Genomic DNA, 22,095 nt, shown 5'->3' on the forward strand with positions numbered 1-22,095 from the left:
GTACAAAGGACCCATAGGACAAGGACAATAGGGAGGGGATTGTCTTTGTGAGCAGAGGTTGGATGGTACAGGGAGAGCAACCCAGTTATAAATGGGGACAACTGTAACTGAAAAATAAAAAATTTTTTAAAAATAAAAAAAAAAGCCATAAGACTTGGAAGCCTATATTAGCAAATGAAAACTTGGAGTACTATGTTAGAAAAAAACTTCTTTTTAAAGCCAGAATTCTCCTAGACCTATGATGTCCTAGTAAATCTTTCAATAAATCTAGGCTCAACAATACCCTAGACAGTTCTTAACCCCTAGATTGGAGAGAGTAACACAAAAGTCCATCACCTAATAATAGGGATTCCTATGCTATGAGCTAAAACCTCTGGGAAAACTGCAGTTTTCCCTCCTCCCCAAATCAATATACCTAGGAAACCCCAGGGGACACTAGACACTTAGTAAGTTAGGTTGTCACTTGTAATTAACTAGAATTTATTAGCAAAATAACTAGCTCAGCCAAGAAGACTTTTACTCATTGTCTGATTTAATTATATTATCAGTGAAAACTATATCATGTAAGTGGTTATAGCACTTATTTTCTTTTTATGATCCCCTATGTAACTTTTATGTTGCGGGTGACTGCAAACAATACCAGGAACAAGGCCAACGTCTTTCAAACACCTGATCAATCTTAGCACTCGTAAGATTAACTCCATAGAATATTGTTTACTGCCCACTGATTGCTATAGTCATACTGCTATAGTCATACAGCATACTATGACTATAGTTGCTATAGTCATACAACACAGTCATACTGCTCTGCTGATTGCAGCCCCTGGACCACGACTGCCCCCTAAGTGTAATGGTTCTCACCCTCCGAGATGGAATCACAGTCAACTTTTGTTCTCATCTGTGTCTTCTTTCTAGGCTTAAACAGCTCAAGTTAATGGCTTTGTGTCTTCAGAATCTTAGGATCTTGCCTTTATTTCCACTCTGACAGGTACACAGTGAAGGTTGTTGCTAATCAGGCTTCTTCATACTCTATTTCCCCTTCACAAATTCTCAGCTTAGAGAAGAGGTTTGACTTAACAAGTAATGCATTGTCTTCTACTTTGTGTAATTTGACTTCCTATGATCTAATGATATCAACTGTCCCAGGTTGCTATTACAATGGCTCTGGGTCAAATATGTTATCTTACAGTTGATATGACAGCTTATGACATTAAATTTTAAGTCATTTAATGAAATAAGATTTAAGATTAAAATTAGTTTTGCATATGCTATGTTCCTTCAGATAAAATTAAACTACAACCACCTGGTCGAAATGTAAAAAATGTACTATTGGCTCAGTTATAGACCTAACCTTGAGGCTTCACCTCAAGAACTGATATCAAAAATCACTTATGACATATGTTGGCACAGTGGTAAAGGTACAAAGAGAATTATTTAAAAGCCAGCTTTCTTTAGGACTTTAGAGTTTAAAATATTATAACAGATTCTAACAACACAGTACTTAGAAAATAATATGCATATATATAAAATTATATATAAATATATGTAGGCATACATATTGATTATAAGCTCAATGAATGAAAGGATCTTTATATGTGATTATGTGTGAATATATATGTGTATGATTATAAATATATGAGGTCTGTCAGAAAAAGTCTAACCAGTATTAATGTAACAAGAACAGTTTACACAACATCAATGGAACCTGGCAGCCAAGGAGAGTAGACTAGAATGTGCATGCATGAACAATGATGACTTTACTAGTCAGTGGGGGCGTGGACACCCATTGAGTGAGCATGTGTACTGTGTGGCTGTTGCATTTAAAATTACTGAACTATTAGAGCAACAAATCTGCATCAGATTTTGTGTGAAGCTTGAACATTCCTCTGTGGAAACCATTTGGATGATTCAGAAGGCCTCAGCTATGGACAACTGGTGATTGGCAGCTTCATCACGATAACAAGTCCACTCATGCATCATACCTCATGCAGAGTTTTTTGGTGAAACATCAAATCTCCTAGGTGACTCAGTCCCTCTATGGCACAGATTCGGCACCTTGCAACTTCTGGTTTTTCCCAAAACTACAATCACCTTTGAAAGGGAAGAGATTTCAGACCACTGATGAGGTTCAGGAAAAGAGAAAAGGGCAGCTGGTGGCGACTGTGCAAACTGTGTGAGGTCACAAGGTACTACTTTGAAGGGGACTGAGGCATCATTGTCGTATGTACAATGTTTCCTATATCTTGTATCATCTTCAATAAATTCCTCTATTTTCCATGTTATATGGCTGGGTACCTTCTTGTCAGACTTTGTATTTATTTTTGACTCACATAGGCTCTGGATGCAACAAGGCAAGAATCAGCCTAAAATTCTCCATCCTTGACAATGTTTACTAAATCCTGCCAAACCAGGCTATATCAAAGCACTGAAATGGAACTAAAAGATATCAATAAAAAAAAAAAAACTGAGAAAAGCCCAAAAGTCCATAAACAAAGATAAAAATGTGAGAAGAAAGGAAGAAACTTACAGAGCTGTTTGTGCAATACCATTTCTCATTCTTCAGTTACTTTTAAATCTCCTTTGCAGAACACATTACCACTATGACCATTTTCTCTACTCTGCTTATTCTGTCCCTGCCCTATTGTATTGGTCAATATGTGTCCATTCATCTTTGTCTTTTTTTAAAGCTAGAAAGAGCAAGATTTAGTCAGTCTAGATTTTGACTTACCCTCACAACAAACCACATGAGTGTGGAAACACCACTAATTCTACTTGGTTGCCTCATTTTAAAAAGTTGTTTGAGTTTAATCAGGAGTTCTCTATATTGGAGGGGGGTGGTAAATTCCTTTTATTTGCTAAAATCACAAGGATCATGAGGATAATGGGGGGTATGTCTCTGACTTAGTTGAAGTGAAGTGAAGAACAAAGGTCTGACTGCTAGAATCATGGTGAATGCTCCTGGTTCCAGAGCCAGAAAAACTGGAGTTTGAATCCTTACTTCCCCATTTATGCATGATATGACACTGGGCAATTACATACGTTCAAGTAGCCTCACCTTCCTCTTCCATGAATGTGAATGATAATAGGGCTGACTCAATAGGGATATTATGATGCAATACATGGAAGAGAAAAGGCACTCAACATTTACCAGTGTAAATATTTAAATGAGGTCTACTGGTCAATGGCTATAGAATAGTGGAAAGAACAGTGAAGTACAAATAAATCTATGGACAGAATTTCAAATTCTTCTTTGGTCACTTGGCCACTGTGGTATCTTGATTGAGTGACTTACCCTAACAATTCCTCATCTACAAAATATGATTAGAATAAAAGTTTTAAGGTATCTTCCAATTTTAAAATACTATAATTATCTTACCTGTTATTATTTTTTAAAAAGTCTAAATACTGTGGGATTCCATAGTAGCTGAATCTTACTGTACTATGATTCAGCACCAAGACTTATCATAAGAACTCCACAATCCAATCTTACAATAACACATATTTTCCAAAAAAAGATTCTATTTTAAAATATTAATTATCATCACATGTTACATTTTAGATTCACCATGATTCTGCCAGGTTGATTCAATAATTTTATTTAAAATAACAAGAAATAGTTCATTATTAAAGATGTATCTTGTTACCTTTGATACCATATAATTAAGGGGAATTAAAAAAAGGGAAAAATACAACTACATTACCCTCACTGGTGTGGCTCAGTAGGTTGAGCATCATCCAGCACAGCAAAGGGTCACTGGTTGGATTCCAGTCAGGGCACATGCCTGGGTTTCTGGTGCAGTCCCTGGTTGGGCCGTGTGCAAAAGGCAAACAATTGATATTTCTCTTTCTTTCTCCTTGCCTTTCCTTCTCCATAAAAATAAATAAAATCTTTTAAAAATATATAACTACATTAAAAGCATCAATATAGCACATAAAGTTGCATGTATTTCACTATACACTTTTTACCTAGAAGTCTTTATACTGAATTTAAATTTTCCTTATATTTATGTTTGCCATATAATTAAATAAATGAGTATATTTATATAGTCAATAAGCCATAAAAAATTGAATGTCCAGTAACTTCAGATTAAATTACCTCTGTGCATATTATAGAGGTATAGGTGTGTGAGTGTGTGTAATATGTACACTTATATATGCATAAGATATATTAGAGAGATATAATATGTTATCATATATTATATGAAATAATACAGAGCCAGGAAAAAGTAGATTTACAAAACATAGAGTTTATACTTTTACTATTATTTATAAATTATTGAATTATGTTTCCATACAAACAACTGTAAACCTACCTTTACCCTACCCTGTATATTATAAATTATATTTAGTATAATAAAATATACTTGTATATTATAGAGATAGAAATTCATGCTCTAATCTGTACACACATACAAGGTCTTCAGCCTTGCTAAAAAAATAATCTGGAAGCAAAAAGATATAATCGCCCTAAAATCTGCCAACCATGAAAAAAATAATCCACTTAGTAATTAATATTAATTTGAAAAGTTCACTGTCATTTTCTAATAAGTTTGCAGAAAAGCCACTGAATTCACAAGGTTCTAGCAGTTACTGAAATCACAAAGAACCCACCTCAGTGTGTCCCTGTCTCCAGTTTCTTTTCCTTGTTCCTTTCCTTCACTTTTTCTTTTTGTAATGTTGTATGTATTTGTTCTCTGTTGATGCACAATAAATTACCAAAATTTTATCACCTTAAAAAAGTACACATCTATTATCTTACAGCTTCTTTGAGTCAGGAGTCAGACAAAAGAGCTTAGATGGGTCCTCTGCTCAGGCTTTCCCAGGTTCTCATGTAAAATCACAACTAGGTAATATTTTGTATCCAGGATAATTTTGGTTTTTATTTTTTAAGTATATTTTATTGATTATGTTATTACAGTTTTCCCATTTGTTTATCCCCTTTGTCTCCATCTGTCCTGTACCCCTCTTCTTCCAGCATCCCCCCTCTTAGTTCATGTCCATGGAATGTACGTATAAGTTCTTTGGCTTCTCCATTTCCTATACTATTCTTAACCTCCCCCTGCCTATTTTGTGCCTACCATTTATGCTTCTTATTCCCTGTACATTTTCCCCCATTTTCCCCCTCTCTTCTTCCCCACTAATAACTCCCCATGTGATCTTTATTTCTGTGATTCTCTTCCTGTTCTAGGTGTTTGCTTAGTTTTTGTTATTTTTTAGGTTAGGTTATTAATAGTTATAGTTTGTTGTTATTTTACTGCTCATAGTTTTGGATCTTACTATTATTTGATAAGTCCCTTTAATATTTCACATAATAAGGGCTTAGTAATGATGAACTCTCTTAACTTTATCTTATCTGGGAAGCACTTTATCTGCCCTGCAATTCTAAATGATAGTTTTGTTGCATAAAGTAATCTTGGATATGTGTCCTTGCCTTTCATGACTTCAAATACTTCTTTCCAGCCCCTTCTTGCCTGTAAGATTTCTTTGAGAAATCAGCTGATAATCTTATAGGAGTTCTTATGGCAACTCTTTGTAGGTAACTCTCTCTTTTTCTCTCACAGCTTTTAAGATTCTTTCCTTATCTTTAATCTTGGGTAACTTAATTGTGATGTGCTTTTGTGTGTTTCTTCTTTTAACCAACTTTTTTTTGACTCTCAGAGTGTCCTGCCCTTGCATGTTTATTTCCTTCACCACGTTGGAGAAGTTTTTCTTCATTACTTGTTCAAACAAGCTTTCAATTTCTTGCTCTTCCTCTTCTCCTTCTGGTACCCCTATGATTTGGGAATTGGAATGTCTAAGTTATCCTAGAAGTTCCTCAGCCTCTCCTCATCTTTTAAAATTCTTGTTTCTTCATTCTGTTCCGGTTGAATGTTTATTTCTTCCATTTGTTCTAAATCATTGATTTGAGTCCCAGTTTCCCTCCCTTCACAGTTGGTTCCCTGTATATTTTACTTTATTTCACTTTGCATAGCCTTCATTTCTTTCTTTATTTGGCAATTGTACTCAATCATTTCTGTGAGCATCCTGAATACCAGTGTTTTGAACTCTGCATCTGATAGGTTGGCTATCTCCTTGTCACTTAGTTCTTTCTCCAGAGTTTTGATCTGTTCTTTCCTGATATGAAAGAACAGATCATATTTCTTTGTCTTAGTGCACCTGTTATGTTGTAAGGAATGGAGGCATAGGTATTCATCAGGGTGGGACTATCCAGATGGCTGTGTTGTGATGCTGTCTTGTGGGGCAGGGGTCAGAGCAGGAACGATGCCACTTGCTAGCTTGCATGGTTCTCACACCACTTTCCATCACTTCACTCATTTCCCACAAGTGTATTATGCCCTTTCATGTGCTTATTCCCAGGTAGGTGGGCTTTTGTACATTCTAAGATACTGTGGGCCTCTCCAAGGGACTCTCTTATGACACTGGGAGCTGCAATCCCCACAGGTTTTTACAGACAGAGGTTTTGAGGCTTTATTTCCCTGCACTGGGACCCTGGGTTGCGTGGTTTGTCTTGCTCCCTACTTGTTCCTCCTGGCTTATCTGCACTCCAATGTAGTACCGTCCAATCTACCAGCCCCTGACTTGTCTCACATCCTTTCTACCCTGCCTTTCTGTTTCCATCCCTCCTACCAGTCTGGATGAATATTTTTTCTTTAACTCTTTGGTTGTTGGACTTCCATACAGTTTGATTTTCTGGCAGTTCTTGTTGTTTTTTGTTTTTAAATTTGCTGTTTTAAAAATCCCTGTTGTGGTTTTGCGAGGAAGGGAATTGTATCTACCTATGTCTCTATCTTGGCCAGAACTCTCACTTTGGTTTTTGCAAGAATACACTTTTTTTGTGGCTATTGAAAGATACCTTCATGTCCATAGCTCCCTGCTATATGGCCCTCTCCATAAGCAGTTCACAGCCTAGTTGCATGCTTCTTCAAAGCCCACAGAAAACACTCTGACTCCATCCTGCTAACACAGAAACTTACTTAATATAATATAACCATAGGAGCACCATTCCATCTCCTTTGCAATATAATGTAACCTATCAAGGGAATGGCCTTTTCCACAAGGATGTGATTCTATGGTAGTCTACCTAGGGTGTGTGTACCATACTGCATAGTAGTAATTGGTAAAAAGTCCTTTTCAAAGATCACTAGTCATTCTGACTGGTGTGAGGTGATATCTCATTGTGGTTTTAATTCACATTTCTGTAATGATTAGTGATGTTGAGCATCGTTTCATGTCTGTTGGCCATCTGTATGTCCTCTTCGGAGAAGTGTCTATTTAGGTCATTTGCACATTTTTAATTAGATTGTTTGGAGGTTTTTTGGTGTTGAGTTTTATAAGTTCTTTATAAATTTTCAACAAATAACAAGTGCTGGTGAGGATGTGGAGAAAGGGGAACTCTTTTGCACAGGTGGTAGGAATGCAGACAGGTATAGCCACTGTAGAAAGCTGCAGTAGATACCTCAAAAAATTAAAAATGAATCTGCTTTTTGAACCAGTGATCCCATTTTTGGGAATTTATCCAAAGGAATCCCAAACACTAATTCAAAAGAACATAAGCACCCCTCTATGATCATTTCAGCATTATTTACAATCTCCAAGATATGAAGGCAGCCCAAGTATCCATCAGTAGGTAAGTGGATAAAACAACTATGGGACATTTACATAATGGAATACTATTCAGTTGTAAAAAGGAAGATAATTTTATCCTTTGCAACAGTATGGATGGACCTGGAGAACACCATGCTAAGTGAAATAAGCCAGTCAGAGAAAGACAAATGCCATGTGATTTCACTCATATGTGGAATCTAATTAACAAACAACTAACAAGTGAAATAGAGACAGATTCATACTTAGAGATCCAATAGCACCTCATGTGAATTTATAAAAGTATGATTAAAATAAATTGAATATGTAATTATAAAACTAACCCTCACTGGAGACAATATGACCAAATAAAAGTGTAAATGTGTTTTCTGACAAAAAATAATACAGCTAACAAATAGTGGGCAAGAAAAGCAGAGTGTATGGGATACATAAGTTCACTTCTCACAGTACATGAGTTGGTATAAGAGATTATCATACCTAAATAAATTTTGAGGGACATCCTGGCCTGCATGGCTCAGTTTGTTGGGCAACATACTGTGAAGTGAAAGGTCATTGGTTCAATTCCTGGTCAGTGCACATGCCTTGGTTGCGAGCCTGGGCCTCAGGTAGGGGCATGCAAGGGGCAACCAACTGATGTTTCTCTCATATCGATGTTTCTCTCCCTCTCTTTGTTCCTCTCTTTCCTACCCTCTAAATAAGTAAGCAAAATCTTTTTTAAAAATAAATTCTGAGGGAAAGAAAGGGAACAATAAAGAAGAAGTTACTAGCTAATTTCATTATTGTTACATAATGAAAGTGGTAGATAGTATCAATAAAAGAATGTACTAAATGTATATATTAAGATAACTATTAGAAAAAACACAAGCCTTCAGTAAATACTAAATAAATTGGCATATACCCAAATTAATCACAAATGATTCGTATCAATTCCTAGGATAAACTCCAAATAAATCAATAATATCAAAATATAAACTAAAATAATAAAAGAACTGGAAAATTTGGATGAATTTGTTTTCTATCCTAAGAAAGAGAAACACTTTCATTCTAATCTATCTGTCTATCCATCCATCAATAAAGGAACTATATACAAAAAATCAAAGGAATACAAACCCTATAATGTTACTCTTTAATATGGAACATCTATATATACTCAAACTTTTTCCATTAATATAATTTTCCCATGTATGTATTTTCTATCACTAGCAATATACTTATAGGGTCCAGATTGTGCTTTCTAAATATTATTTCCCACTAAAAGAAATGAATAATCTTAGGAGAAATGGCTGATACTAGGTCTGTGGTACAAAATATATCAGGTGATCTTAGGTCATTATATCTAAAGAGTATAGGAATCAATTTAATGTGACTTCCACTGGCCTAACTTACATGATGAGATTGAGCATTGGAAAGTACAGGCACACCCCAGAGATACTGCAGGTTCAGTTCCAGGCCTCTAAGATACAACAAATATTATAATAAAGCAAGTCACACAAATTTTTTGGTTTCCCACTATGTTTACACTATACCATAGCCTATTAAATGTGCAATAGCATTATGTCTAAAATAACAATGTATATACCTTAATTTAAAACACCCTATTGATAAAAAAAAATTCTAACCATCATCTGAACCTGTTGGAAAAAATGGTGCCAATAGACGCTGGACACAGTGTTTCCACAAGCCTTCAGTGTGTGAAAATCTCAGTATCTGCAGAGCCCAGCAATGCAAAGTACAATAAAACCAGGTAAGCCTGTGGAAAGATTGTACTGAAGTGAAACACCAGATATAATAAAATTTTTAAATAAAAATAATATTTTAAAAACCAATTAGATACTGTTATACAACTTACTCACTTAAAATAGATTTTTTAAGAGAAAAAGAAAAGACATCTTATTTTTCATATTAAAATGTTAGGCAAATAACTCCTCTCTCCTTCAGAGAAGAGTTACAACTAATAAATGCAAATAAAATCATTAAATTAGAAAATCATTTTGGTCCTGGCTGTTGTAGCTCAGTGGATTGAGTGCAGGCTATAGACTGAAGGGTCACTGGTTCAATTCCTAGTCAGGGCATATGCCTGGGTTGTGGGCCAGGTCCCCAGTGGAGGCCACATGAGAGGTTACCACACATTGATATTTCTCTCCCTCTCTTTCTCCCTCCCTTTCCCTCTCTGAAAATAAATAAATAATTAAATGAAATCTTTAAAAAAAAAGAAAATCATTTTGCAGACTAATTAATGATAAATGGGGAAATAATCAATGGATTGTTAAATTACTAGGTAAAAAGTTGATGGGAACCTTTTAAAGGAGAAATCAGGCTGTTACCACTTGAAGGTGAGCATAAGTACAAGTGAAACAAGCAGACACTTTGTGCCTCCCACTATGGTATGCTGGGAAGTACAGAATCCCGGCCTATGGGAATATGTCATCACAATTAAATCTGAATCTAATTGTCTCCATAGTACATATAGGAGATAGCAGAACAAGGTAAGTGACACCACAAGAAAATGATCAGCTAGAGCCAACTGGACATTCTATAAGATAAAAAGTTCAATTTCTCCAACTAAAGTTTGGCATGGAGAACAAAGGGTAAATACACTTAAGAGACAGAAAAATCAAAAGCAATGTGGCATCTTCCTTGAATCCATTTTCAAACAAATGGCAAAAAAAAAATCTCTGAGACAATGAAAAAAAACTTCAACATAAATTAGGCATTAAGTAGAATTAGTTAATTATTAATATTGTTAGCTATAATAATGCTGGTCAGATTTAAAAAGTAAATGTCTTTATTTATTAGTGATGCACGCTTATGTATATTTGGATGAAATAACATAATACTTGATATTTGCCTCAATATAGTTTCAAAAACAAAGTAATATGTGTAGGTCTCAGATTACTGATATTCATTTTGTCACCACCAATATCTAATAAAATATGTATATGCCAAAATATCTAATTTCCCAGGCAAATTACTTATTGGTGTAATTAAACATTGTTCCTGAATTTTCAGATACCAATGGTTATGAAATTTCTACTGTGTTCAAAACAATGGGTTTGTCTGTTGGAAACTTCACAATCACTTGACTTGTAAGAGCTTATGATTTTTCAGTGGAGCTGTAACACATAATTTGAGAAATACACAGCCAATATATTTTAATATAAGGTATAAATATACAGGAATCCTGTACCATTGTTTTCCCATTTGGAGAGGGTCATTACCTGAAGGCAGTTGAAAAAACTAGATGTGAGCTTGTAAATGCTAACCTACAAAGGGCTTTGGTAAGGGGAATACAGCAGAACTCCATTTGCTACTTAAAGCACAAACGCCTGTTAGAAGCCTCAGAAAGAGGTCAGTAGTAGATGTTTATGATGCCATCTCTAAGATATGTGGGCTGTAGCTGAAGGAGCTATTGCAAATGACAGAACAACTCTTCATAAGCTGCTGCTTTCAGTGAGGCCCAGTTAGGACTATCTGCAAAGTCTGCCCACTGAGGATACGCAGACTATCCTCAGGCTCAGGCAGAGTGGTGGGAAACAGCAGCATCCCTAAAGAGTAAATGCCTGAGGAGCTCAGATGCATGTTAGGTGTCCCTGTAGTCTTTCTAAGTACAGCTTGCACTGACCATTAGTTTATACTTTTACATATTTAAACATCTGTTCCCTCAAAAAAAAAAAAACATTGGTGATGCAAAAGCAGAAAAACCTCTGCTCTACTGGAGCTCCCAGTCAAGTAAGGGAGGCAGGCTTTCACCAAATAATCACATTGATAAACACAATGAACACAGACTCACAAAGAGTGTTAAGGAAAGACATAAGTTTCTTTGTGAGGATTTATCAAAGGAGCCCTTTTCTTGACTGGGCGATTCAAAAAGGGCTTTCTTGGCGAAAGACACTCACCTGAGGCTTGAAGAAAGAAAAGTTCTCTGGGCAAAGATGATTTGATTGAAACTTGCCAGGCAGAGGGGGCTGCAGAAGACACAGTGCTTCTTCCTACGGGAGGCCAGGTGGGCTACAGTGCAAGGAACTAGGGGAGAATAAGGCTAGATGAAGTTTGAGAATGAGGGAAGCCAAAATTTAAAATATGCTATAGCCACATCAAAGAACTTGGATTTCATTTTTATTTATTTTTAAAGTATATTTTATTGATTATGCTATTATAGCTGTCCCATTTTTTTCTCTTCTTTATTTCTACCCTGCACCCCCTCCCCACCAGCATTCCCCCACCTTGGTTCATGTCCATGGGTCATACATATATAAGTTCTTTGGCTTCTCCATTTCCTATACTGTTCTTAACCTCCCTCTGCCTATTTTGTGCCTGCCAGTTATGCTTCTTACTCCCTGTACCTTTCCCCCCATTTTATTTTTTAGAGCAATTGGAAGCCATTTAAAGATACAAAGCAGAGGAGTAATCAGAGTTGATTTACATTTTAAGATCACTCTGGTTTTAGTTTGGAGGACAGATTGTAGAGAAAGCTGAATAGATGGAAAGATCATAAGTGGGTGCTGCAAATGTCCAAGCAAAAGATTATAGAAAATGAAGCAAAATTGGTGGCAGTGGAGATGAAGAGAAGCACAGGCCTTTGTAAGGGATAAGATTGAAGGGGGAAAGTGAAGTAAGGCAGAGGAAGTTGTCAAAAAAAACCCTTAGATATCTTGTTTGTGCAGTTAAATGGGCAGGGACCAATTTGTGGAGCTGGGGAACATTTGAAGAAACCAGGTTTGAAGAGGTTTGGTCTGAGATATGTTCAATATAGGATATTATTTTGAAATGTCAAATATACAACTGTGTATAAAACTATACAGCTCAACAAAAAGTCTAGAAATTAGAGAACCATTAACCAGATGGTAAATGAAGCCAGAGGCATAAATGAGATTTTCTAAGGGCCCTCAATGAGCTGAATTGATCCAATAGGGAGGGTTGATTGTTCGACTTTTACCAGCCAAATGCCTTAAATTTTTCTGAACTTAAGAATACTTAAATATTGCATACATTTACTTGTTGAACGATTTTCCCTTTTCTACAGGGACTCAACACATCTGCAAAACCTGTTGGCTTGGAAGACATTTGAGCTTCACAACATGGCTTATGGAGGAAGGGGTTGTAGGGCAGTCTTGGGCCACTTCACCCCATCCTGAACGCTTGGGTGCACACAGATACAACCTGCAAAGGAGACTGAGAAAACCACTGATATGCTAAGGGGCAGCGCAAAAAATCGCTTTAAAAAAGTCATCGTACCTTCATGAAAAAGTTTATAAAATTATATTATGAAAATGATATCATTTGCTTACAAACATACTTTACAGCATCTGAGCCATGACCATTTGTGTACTATAAATATTTATTTTAAATTTCACATAATTTCTTGAGGTGGAAAGTATATGAAGTTTATAGTCCAATGGGGAAGCAAACACTGAAATCATGTACAAATTTGTTTTAATTTAAACTGTATTTTACTGTCATTTTTTCCCTAGTTAGAACACTCCAGGCCTTGGATATAAAAGAAATTGTTTCATTAGGCTATCATATATAATTCTTCATTCCTACATGTTCTAATTTTGAAAACTGGAAGGTCATTATATAATTTCAAGTGTCACCATCTATGAAAAGAGAATAAGGAATGAAAAATATTGAAAATGTGTGGAAGCACTTGACTAAAAAATATTTTCATTACAAATGCAGAAAGAGATATTAGATGACAAAGAATCATCATGCACTTGCAACCTTTAAAATTTATGGTGACATTTGGTATATAGTGTCATTTATAGTGGCTTATGCAACGAATTTATTTTCCCCAGCTTTCGGCAAATGCGTTACGTTGCATTTAAGGCACTGAATTAATAAGTATTCAAGTATGTTATACACAAATAATCTCCTTAAAGTCTTATGTAATAGTCATGTTTCTCCATTATTTTTAATACTGTAATCAGTTGAATTATAAATTAAAAAAAATTAAATCTATTTTTAAGAATAATCATTCAGAAGCAGTTAAGAGTGTGCACAGCTCAAGTCCAGATTGCTTTTGTTCACATGCTCAACACTGCCCTCTTCAACCGTTGCCTCAATATTTTACATCTCGGTTTCCCCATGTGTAAAATGAGATAATAATCATAATCACTTTGTGGGGCTGTCATGAGAATCAAATTCAGCACTACAAGTAAAGTGCTTACAATAATGCCTGGCATGTAATAAACAATCAGTGTTAGTTGTTATTACTGTTTGTTATAATTGAAAATCAAAGTTTCTGTTTCCCATTTATAAAATTAAAATCAAGATAATATCAGGATATATTTGGGAGATGCTATAGATTAGATGCTTATATCCCCTAGAAATTCATATCTTGAAAACCTTATCTTCAATGTGGTAGTGCTGTGAGGCAGGGCCTTTGGGAGGGGATTATGTCACAAGAGAGGAGCCCTCGGGAATTGCATCAGTGCCTTCATCAGAGGGCCTGGAGAGGCTCCCTCTTCCCTTCTGCCAACTGAGGACACAGTGAAAACATCCCTGAAAGCAAGACCTCACCAGACAGTGAATCTGCTTGAGCCTTGATCTTGCCATCTCAGCCTCCAGGACTGTGGGAAATAAATTTTCTGTTGTTCCTAAGTTACCTAGTATGTGGAATTTTGTTACAGCAGCCTCAAAATGTCAAGACAGGAGAACAATATTACCCATGTAAGATCCATTCTACCCATATAAGCTATAGAAATATCCTAAAAAGTAAATTTTTTAAAGGCACTATAGAGTTTAATCATTTTTTTCACTTAAGCAAATATTACTAAGTAGCTACTATGTGCTAGGTGATTTGTTATGCCTGGGGTTATAGATCAAACTCTACCTGCCCTAAGAGTTTACATTCTAGTGAGGAGACAGACATTATATAATCTCTCCCTCTCCCTCTACTCCTCCCTCTCTCATACACTGAGTTTTTCTCACATTTACACAAAAACAATAATTTCACATTTTGAAAACGTATCATAAGGCATCACATAAACATACTAGGAGGACTTTGTTATGAACAATAAAATGGCAATAAATACATATCTACCAACAACTGAATCTAAAAAACAAATTAAGTGAACAAGCAGAACAGAAACAGATTCATAGATACAGAGAACATTTTGATGGTTGCCAAATGGGAGGAAGGTTGGCAGGATGGGTGAAAAAGTTGAAGGGATTAAGAAGTACAAACTGGTAGTTACAGAATAGCTGTGGGGATGTAAAGTACAGCACAAGAAATATAGTTGATAATATTCTAATAACTACATATGGTGTCCGGTGGGTACGAGACTTATCAGGATGATCACTTAGTAAGTTATATAATGTCTAATCACTGGGGTGTACACCTGAAACTAATATAATATTGTATGTCAACTGTGATTGAAAATTTTAAAAATGATTTAAATTAAAAAATAAAGTTAGAAATTAACATAGGGTGATGATGTTGTTTCAGTCCTCTAGTGAACAAGAAGACATCTGTAGGTAGTTTATATGGCACATGTGTATGCGGCACATGCACGCAGCATTCCAAGCTTCCAGTTTCAGGAAAAGCCTTTTTCTTAGGTATTAATGATATTTGGTTCAACTCAGTGTCTGGCCCATAATACAAGGAACAGGTTTAAACTCTAGCTGCATTTATTTTGTAGATGCTTTAGGAAAAAAATCCATCAGAAAATTGCTGAGTCGAGGAAAGAAGGAACTGCATGACAGAGCATACATACATAGTTCGTGTCACTGCTGGCTTTCTCATCTGTATAGCACCAAATGCTACATTTGAGGCAACTGACTACATTTTGTTTCCTTTTCACTTGAGGGTATCACAAAACTTTGATTTTCAAGCTCTCTTTTAGAAAGCATAACAGCTAACTCTCCTTATCCCTCTATCCATGTTTGTGCCAAACACAGAAAGCCACCCAAGATGCCTAGGGCCTCCCTAGCCCCAAGGACTGTCATTTACTTCCAAACTTGGGAAACCTGGCCTGACTCGGTCCATCCTCAGCAAAACCTCCTATACCCTCAGCACCCTTGGAAGTCTCCTCCTCTTGCCCTGTCTGGAGCCTGACTCTCTGGCAAGGACACTGCTTCACCTGACCCCTCTCAAATGAACCTTCTTTGCTCTTACACTTCTTACTCACTTAATCCTGAAAGTTTGTGGTTCTTACCCTGGCCACTCATTACCACTTCCAGACATTTTCATTTTCTCTTCCCTAAAACCAGCTGTTTTTTATTTTATCCATTCACACTCCACCTAGTGACCTGTCCTCATTTCCTGACAAGTTCCATAATCACTTTTATAACTTCCAGGAATATTCTTGTCATATTGCTTGATGATTTTAACATCCTGCACATGGTCCAGCCATTCATTAACCAGCTCTCTCCCAGTGACCTTTGCATTCAATTTCACACATTCGATCATAATCTAGACTTTGTTATCACCAGTAAACAGAACCTCTATATCTCAGTCCCCGCCTCCTACTTTCTGGCCACTAATGCCTTGTTTTTCTATTTCATACCTTTTAATATTCCCAATCCAACAATTATTTAGGCACAGTTTCCCTACCACCTAGAAAACAATTTTATACCATTGCTTCTCCCCTCAACCTCTAACACCTCCTTCCCATCATTCTCATTTTCACTGTTGACAGTGACTCCAATGTCACAGAGGAAACATAAACAGAATCACATCTTCACCAGCTCCCACCACCACCACTGCTCACCTATCTTACCTGTGTTTATAAACCCTGACTACTCCCGACCTTAAGGAAGAGCTGGCCATGCTTGGTACTTCTATGTCAGCGTTCTGACCCCTGTGCATTGGATCCCATCTATGCTCACCTGTTCTAGAACACCGTTCCTTCAATTGTCCTTTCTTCCTTCTCTATCTTCAATTTGTTCCTTTCTACTGGGTCATTCTCATCAAAATATAAAGGTATTGGAATTGTTCTTATTTTTAAAAAAGTGTTTTCTCAATACACCAAAGTTGCAGATTTGATCCCTGGTCAGGGCACATACAGGAAACAACCAATGAATGCATAAATATGTGGAACAATGAATCAATCTTTCTCTCTTTCTTCCTTCCTCTCTTTCTCTCTCTCTCAATAAATACAAATTAAAAATAAAATTTTCTTACCTATTGTCTTGTTTATCTTCTATACTTTACAATAAATCTCTCCAGAGAGTTGTTACTCTTAAAGTCTTCTGAATCCAATTCTTTCTTGAATCAATTTAAACAGGTATTTGCACACAAGTCCACTGAAACTTCTCTTTCCAGTGTCCACAAACAACAACTATATTGTTAAATGCAATGGTACATTTTTAATCATCATTTCATGTCATCAGCAACATTGGTTTCCAGTTTATTGAGGTATAATTGATATATCACACTGTATAAGTTTATTGTGCATAATACGATTTGCTATGTGTATATGCTCTGAAATGATTACCACAATAAGATTAGTTAACATATCTATCACATCAGATATTTCTTTTGTGGCAAGAACTTTTAAGGCCTCTTAGCCACCCACAAGTATGCTATATGTTATTGTTAACTGTAGTTACCACTCTATACATTAGAGCCCCAGGAATGATTTACCTAACAACTGAATGTGTGTAACCTTTGACAACTTTCACCCATTTTCTTTACCACCTTCCCCCCACCTGTTGAAACCACCAATCTAATTTGTTTCTATTACTTCACTTTTTTTTTAAGATTCCACTTATAAGTAAGATCATGCAGTATTTCTCTTTCTCTAATTTATTTCACTTAACATACTTTATCCATGTTGTTTCAAATGTCAGGATCTCCTTCTTTGTATAACTAATAACATTGCACTGTATGTATGAGCCACATTTTCCATATTTACTCATCTGCCCATGGACACATGCTGTTTTCATGTCTTGGCAATTGTGAATAATGCTGTAATAAACATGGGGTACAGAAATCTCTTTGAGATAGTGATATTACTTCCTTTGGACATATTCCCAGAAGTGAAATTGCTGGATCACATGGTTTCTATTTTTAATTTTTAAATATAACCTCTATAGTATTTGCATAGAGGCTGCACCAGTTTGCATTACCACCAATCGCACAAAAGAGCTCCCATTTCTCCACATCCTCACCAACATTTTTTCTTATCTTTCTGATACCAGCCATCCTAATAGATATGAGGTGATATTTTAATGGGGTTTATTTGCATTTTCCTGATGTTGAGTGATGTTGAACATCTTGTCATGTATCTGTTGACCATTTATATCTTCTTTGGAAAAATGTTTCTCAGGTCCTTTGTCCATTTTTTAAAATCAGAATATTTGGGGGAAAGGTTGTTTGCTATTGAATTGTCTGAGTTTCTATATATTTTAGATATTAATCCCATTTAGATATATGGTTTACAAAAACTTTCTCCCATTCTGTAGGTGGCTTTTTAATTTTATTGATTGTTCCTTTCACTGGGCAGCTTCTTATTTTGATGTAGTCTCACATGTTTAATTTTTTGTTGTTGTTGCTTATGTTTGTGGTGTCATATCCAAAGAGTCATGGCCAAGACCAAGTCAAGGAGGCTTTTCCCTACATTTTCTTCTATAAATTTTACAGTTTCAGGTTTTATAGTTAAGCCTTTAATCCATTTTGAGTTAATTTTTGTGAGTGGTGTAAGATAGGGTTCCAGTTTTGTTTTTTTCACATTTTTTTATTGTTGCTCTAGTACAGTTGTCTCCATTTCCCCTACCACTCCCCTCCACCCCAGCCGTCCCCACCTCTCACCCTTTATCCTACCCCTGTTTGGTTTTTACCATGTGTCCTTTATAATGACTATCCAGTTTTCCCAATACCATTTATTGAAGAGACTATCCTTTTCCCACATTGAGTATTTTTGACTCCCTTGTTAAATATTGTCTAACCATATATGTGTGAGTTTATTTCTGGGCTCCTGAATATGTTATGTTAGTCTGTGTGACTGTTTTTATGCTAGTAGCATACTGTTTTGTAATCAGGAAGTGTGATCCCTCCAGCTTCCTTCTTCTTCATCAAAATTTCTTTGGCTATTCAGGATCTTGTTTGGTGGGTTCCATACAAATTTTAAAACTGTTTAGTCTACTTCTGTAAAATAAATAAATAAATAAATAAATAAATATCACTGGAATTTGACCTTCCAAAAACATTTGATGAAAGGATCTCCCATGCTCCTAGATATTTTTGACTACACTGGCCTCTCCTTTTGAAGTTATGGTGCTGATTCATCTTCATCTTCATCTCCATAAGCATCAGATAGTGTAGAACCCCAGGTTCTGGTCCTCACATTTCTCTTTTCTGCCTAAACTCACCAACTCAATGATTCACTCCATGCCTTTGATTGTCATCTGCATGCTAATGACCCCAGGACGTATATCTGCAGCCTACAGTTATTCCTTGACCTACAGATTTACATGTCCAACAGCTATCCCAGATCTATACTCTGAGACAGAATGGACATCATGAAGTTAATATGTCCCAAACCAAATTCTTGGTATCCATCTTACAAACTTCCTTATCTCAGCAATGAAAATAATAGTTTCTCAGTTGCTCAGCCCCCCAAAATTTTAAGTTATTTTTATTTGATATTCATCAGTGAACACTGTCAGCATGAACTTTAAAACCCATTCAGACTTCAGTCCTTCTAAGCACCACCACTGCCACTACCTCAGTCAGAACCATGATCATATCTCGTCCATACTAAATATTCTCCTATCCCATCTCCTTCACTCAGCCTTTGTCTACCTTAATGCTTCTTTTGTTTCATTTTGTTTTAAAAGATTTTATTTATTTATTTTTAGAGAGAGGGGAAGGGAAGGTGAAAGAGAGTGAGAGAAACATCAACGTGCAGTTGCTTCTCACACGTCCCACTGGGAACTTGTCTGCAAACCAAGCATGTGCCCTGACTGGGAATCAAACCAGCGACCCTTTGGTGAGGCTGGCACTCACTCCACTGAGCCACACCAGCCAGGACATAATGCTTCTTTTGTTTCCTTACAGTCTATTCACAACAGTAAAGCCAGTGCAATTATTTCATATCAGTCATGTGTCATCACTCCTCTGCACAAATGATCTTCTGGGGTAAACATGAAGATGTACCACCTGGATCCCCTTTCACTGAGGAAACTGCTGCCCAACAAGGAGGAAGTGGCCAGAAGGCAGCATCCAGTTGTCATGCCCTGGGATCTGCCTCAGTGTGGGGGAGCTTTGCCCGCAGAGCCCCTAATGTCTCAGGTACAAAAGTCACCACCTTACTAGTATCAAATGACTAAGCAAAACAGGTTCCACATCATTTAGGCCTGATGTGGAACTCTGATGGGATATATTTGTTTCAGACAACCCCACTAAATTGGTCAAGGTTTTGGGGGGCCTGAATCACAATTCAATTTCACCAATTAAATTTCAATATCCCACCCAACAGCTCTCTCTAGGCCAGGGGTGTCAAACTCATTTTCACCTCGGACCACATCAGCTTTACATTCAAAGGGCCGAATGTAATTTTAAGACTGTATAAATGTAATGCTCCTTAATTAGGGGCAAGGAGCTCATCACTGCAGCCAGGTACAAACAAGGTGCTGGGCAAGATAAAACAAGGTGGAGGGCCGGATTCGGCCTGTGGGCCTTGTGTTTGCCACCTATGCTCTAGACCCTCTCAGCTTAATTTTTCTCCATAGTATTAATCACTACCTGGCATAACACACAATTTACAAGTTTAATTTTTATTGTCCCCACCCCACTAGAATATATTCTCCATGAAGGAAGGAACTTTTTCTTCATCGCTATATCCCCAGCATCTAAAAAACAGTAAAGACCTAGTAGTTACTCAGTAAGTATTTATTAAATGGATAAAATAATTAGGTAATTTACTAATTTATATACCAGTCATTATTATTATATATATAAGGAATTATATAAATTATATAAAGTTGAGATTTACCAGTTACAGAAATATTTGGAGACAGCTTGAATGTGGATAAGGTTTATTATATGTGCTTGGCACTCAAGAAGGGCCTGTTTTCAGTGGTGGCCACAGCGATGGGCATTGTAGTGATAACTACCGAATGTCCCAAGGACCTGTGAGCACTGTTCTGCAGACCTTAGCAATTAAATCAAAAGTTGAAACTTATCAGTTACAAGACTGCATTTATACATTATCAACATGCAAATGTGTATGGAAATAACCCAGAAAATAAACTGAGAAATCACTGTGCTGCTAGCTAGCTGATCTCTTGTAGAGCTAGGCTCTTAAACTGTATTTAGGAACCAGTGAGCAGAAAAGGAATGACCTCTAGGACTTTCAGTCAAGATTCTTCTTTCTGGCACAAGACCAAGTGTCCACGTGGACCTATCCCATGAAGTCTCTTAAAGATTTCCCTGGTCTTTTAGAGGTCAGGTCTTTATTGATTCAGAAAGAGAATAAGGTAGAAAGGTCTTAAAAAATCAAGCTTGGAGAAGGAAAAGAGAATATAAAGGAGACAGAAAGAAACTCTGCTTAGATGCTGCCAGATATTTTAGCCTTTCTTATTTTTAATGTGGTCATCATTAAAGTCCTGTTAAGAAATGGTAGCTATTCCAACAAACAAGACCTTGCTCTGTAACAACTCCAGAGCTTAGTGCTTTAAAACGACAATCATTTATTTGCTCAACATTCCATAGGTAGGCAATCTGGACTGGGCTCTGAATGGGAAGTTTTTCCCTGCTGAGCCCATTCTTGTATTTGGGCCTCTAGCTGAAACAGCGGGATGTGTAGGAAAGTTGAGACTGTTAGTTCCTTTCTCTCATGCTCGGTCTCATGCCTATAGTTTTCCATGAAAACAAGAGTTGAAGCCCAGGCTTGGAGCTCTCACATCACTGTTGCCACATTCCCTTGTGCGAAGCAAGCAAGACACCATCACAGTTAAAAAGAGAAGAAAAATAGACTCCACCTTTTGAGTTGAAGGATCACAAAGAATTCATTCCTATTTTCAAATCTACCCCTGACTCATAAAATGAAACCAGACCCTTTAAATCACAATGAAAGAATATGGGTAAAGTTTTCAAGTATTTAGTCTGTAGGTCTTCAGCAGCTGAGGCATCTGACATTTGATATACTCTTATTGTTTGCATTTTTATTGATATATAATTTGTATACCACTATCGTGTACCATAAAATTCACCACTTTAAGGTATTAAATTCAGTAATTGTTAGTATATTCACAGAGCCGTGCTATCATCTCACTATCTAATTCCAGGTTTTTATCACCCCATGAAAAAACCCGTTATTCCACATTCTTCCCTTGCCACAGGCCTTGGCAACCACTCACCATTTTCTATCCTTATGGATTTTCTTTTTCTGGATATTTTATATAAATTAAATCATATAATATGTGACCTTTTGTGTCTAGCTAACCACAAATATTGTCAAAGTTAATTCACATTGTATCAGTATTTTATCCCCTTCTATAGCTGAATAATATTCTATTGGATGAATATACCTCATTTTGTTTTTCCAT

The sequence above is a fragment of the Phyllostomus discolor genome, chromosome 4 (genome assembly GCF_004126475.2).
Source record: "Phyllostomus discolor isolate MPI-MPIP mPhyDis1 chromosome 4, mPhyDis1.pri.v3, whole genome shotgun sequence".
NCBI classification, from domain to species: domain Eukaryota; kingdom Metazoa; phylum Chordata; class Mammalia; order Chiroptera; family Phyllostomidae; genus Phyllostomus; species Phyllostomus discolor.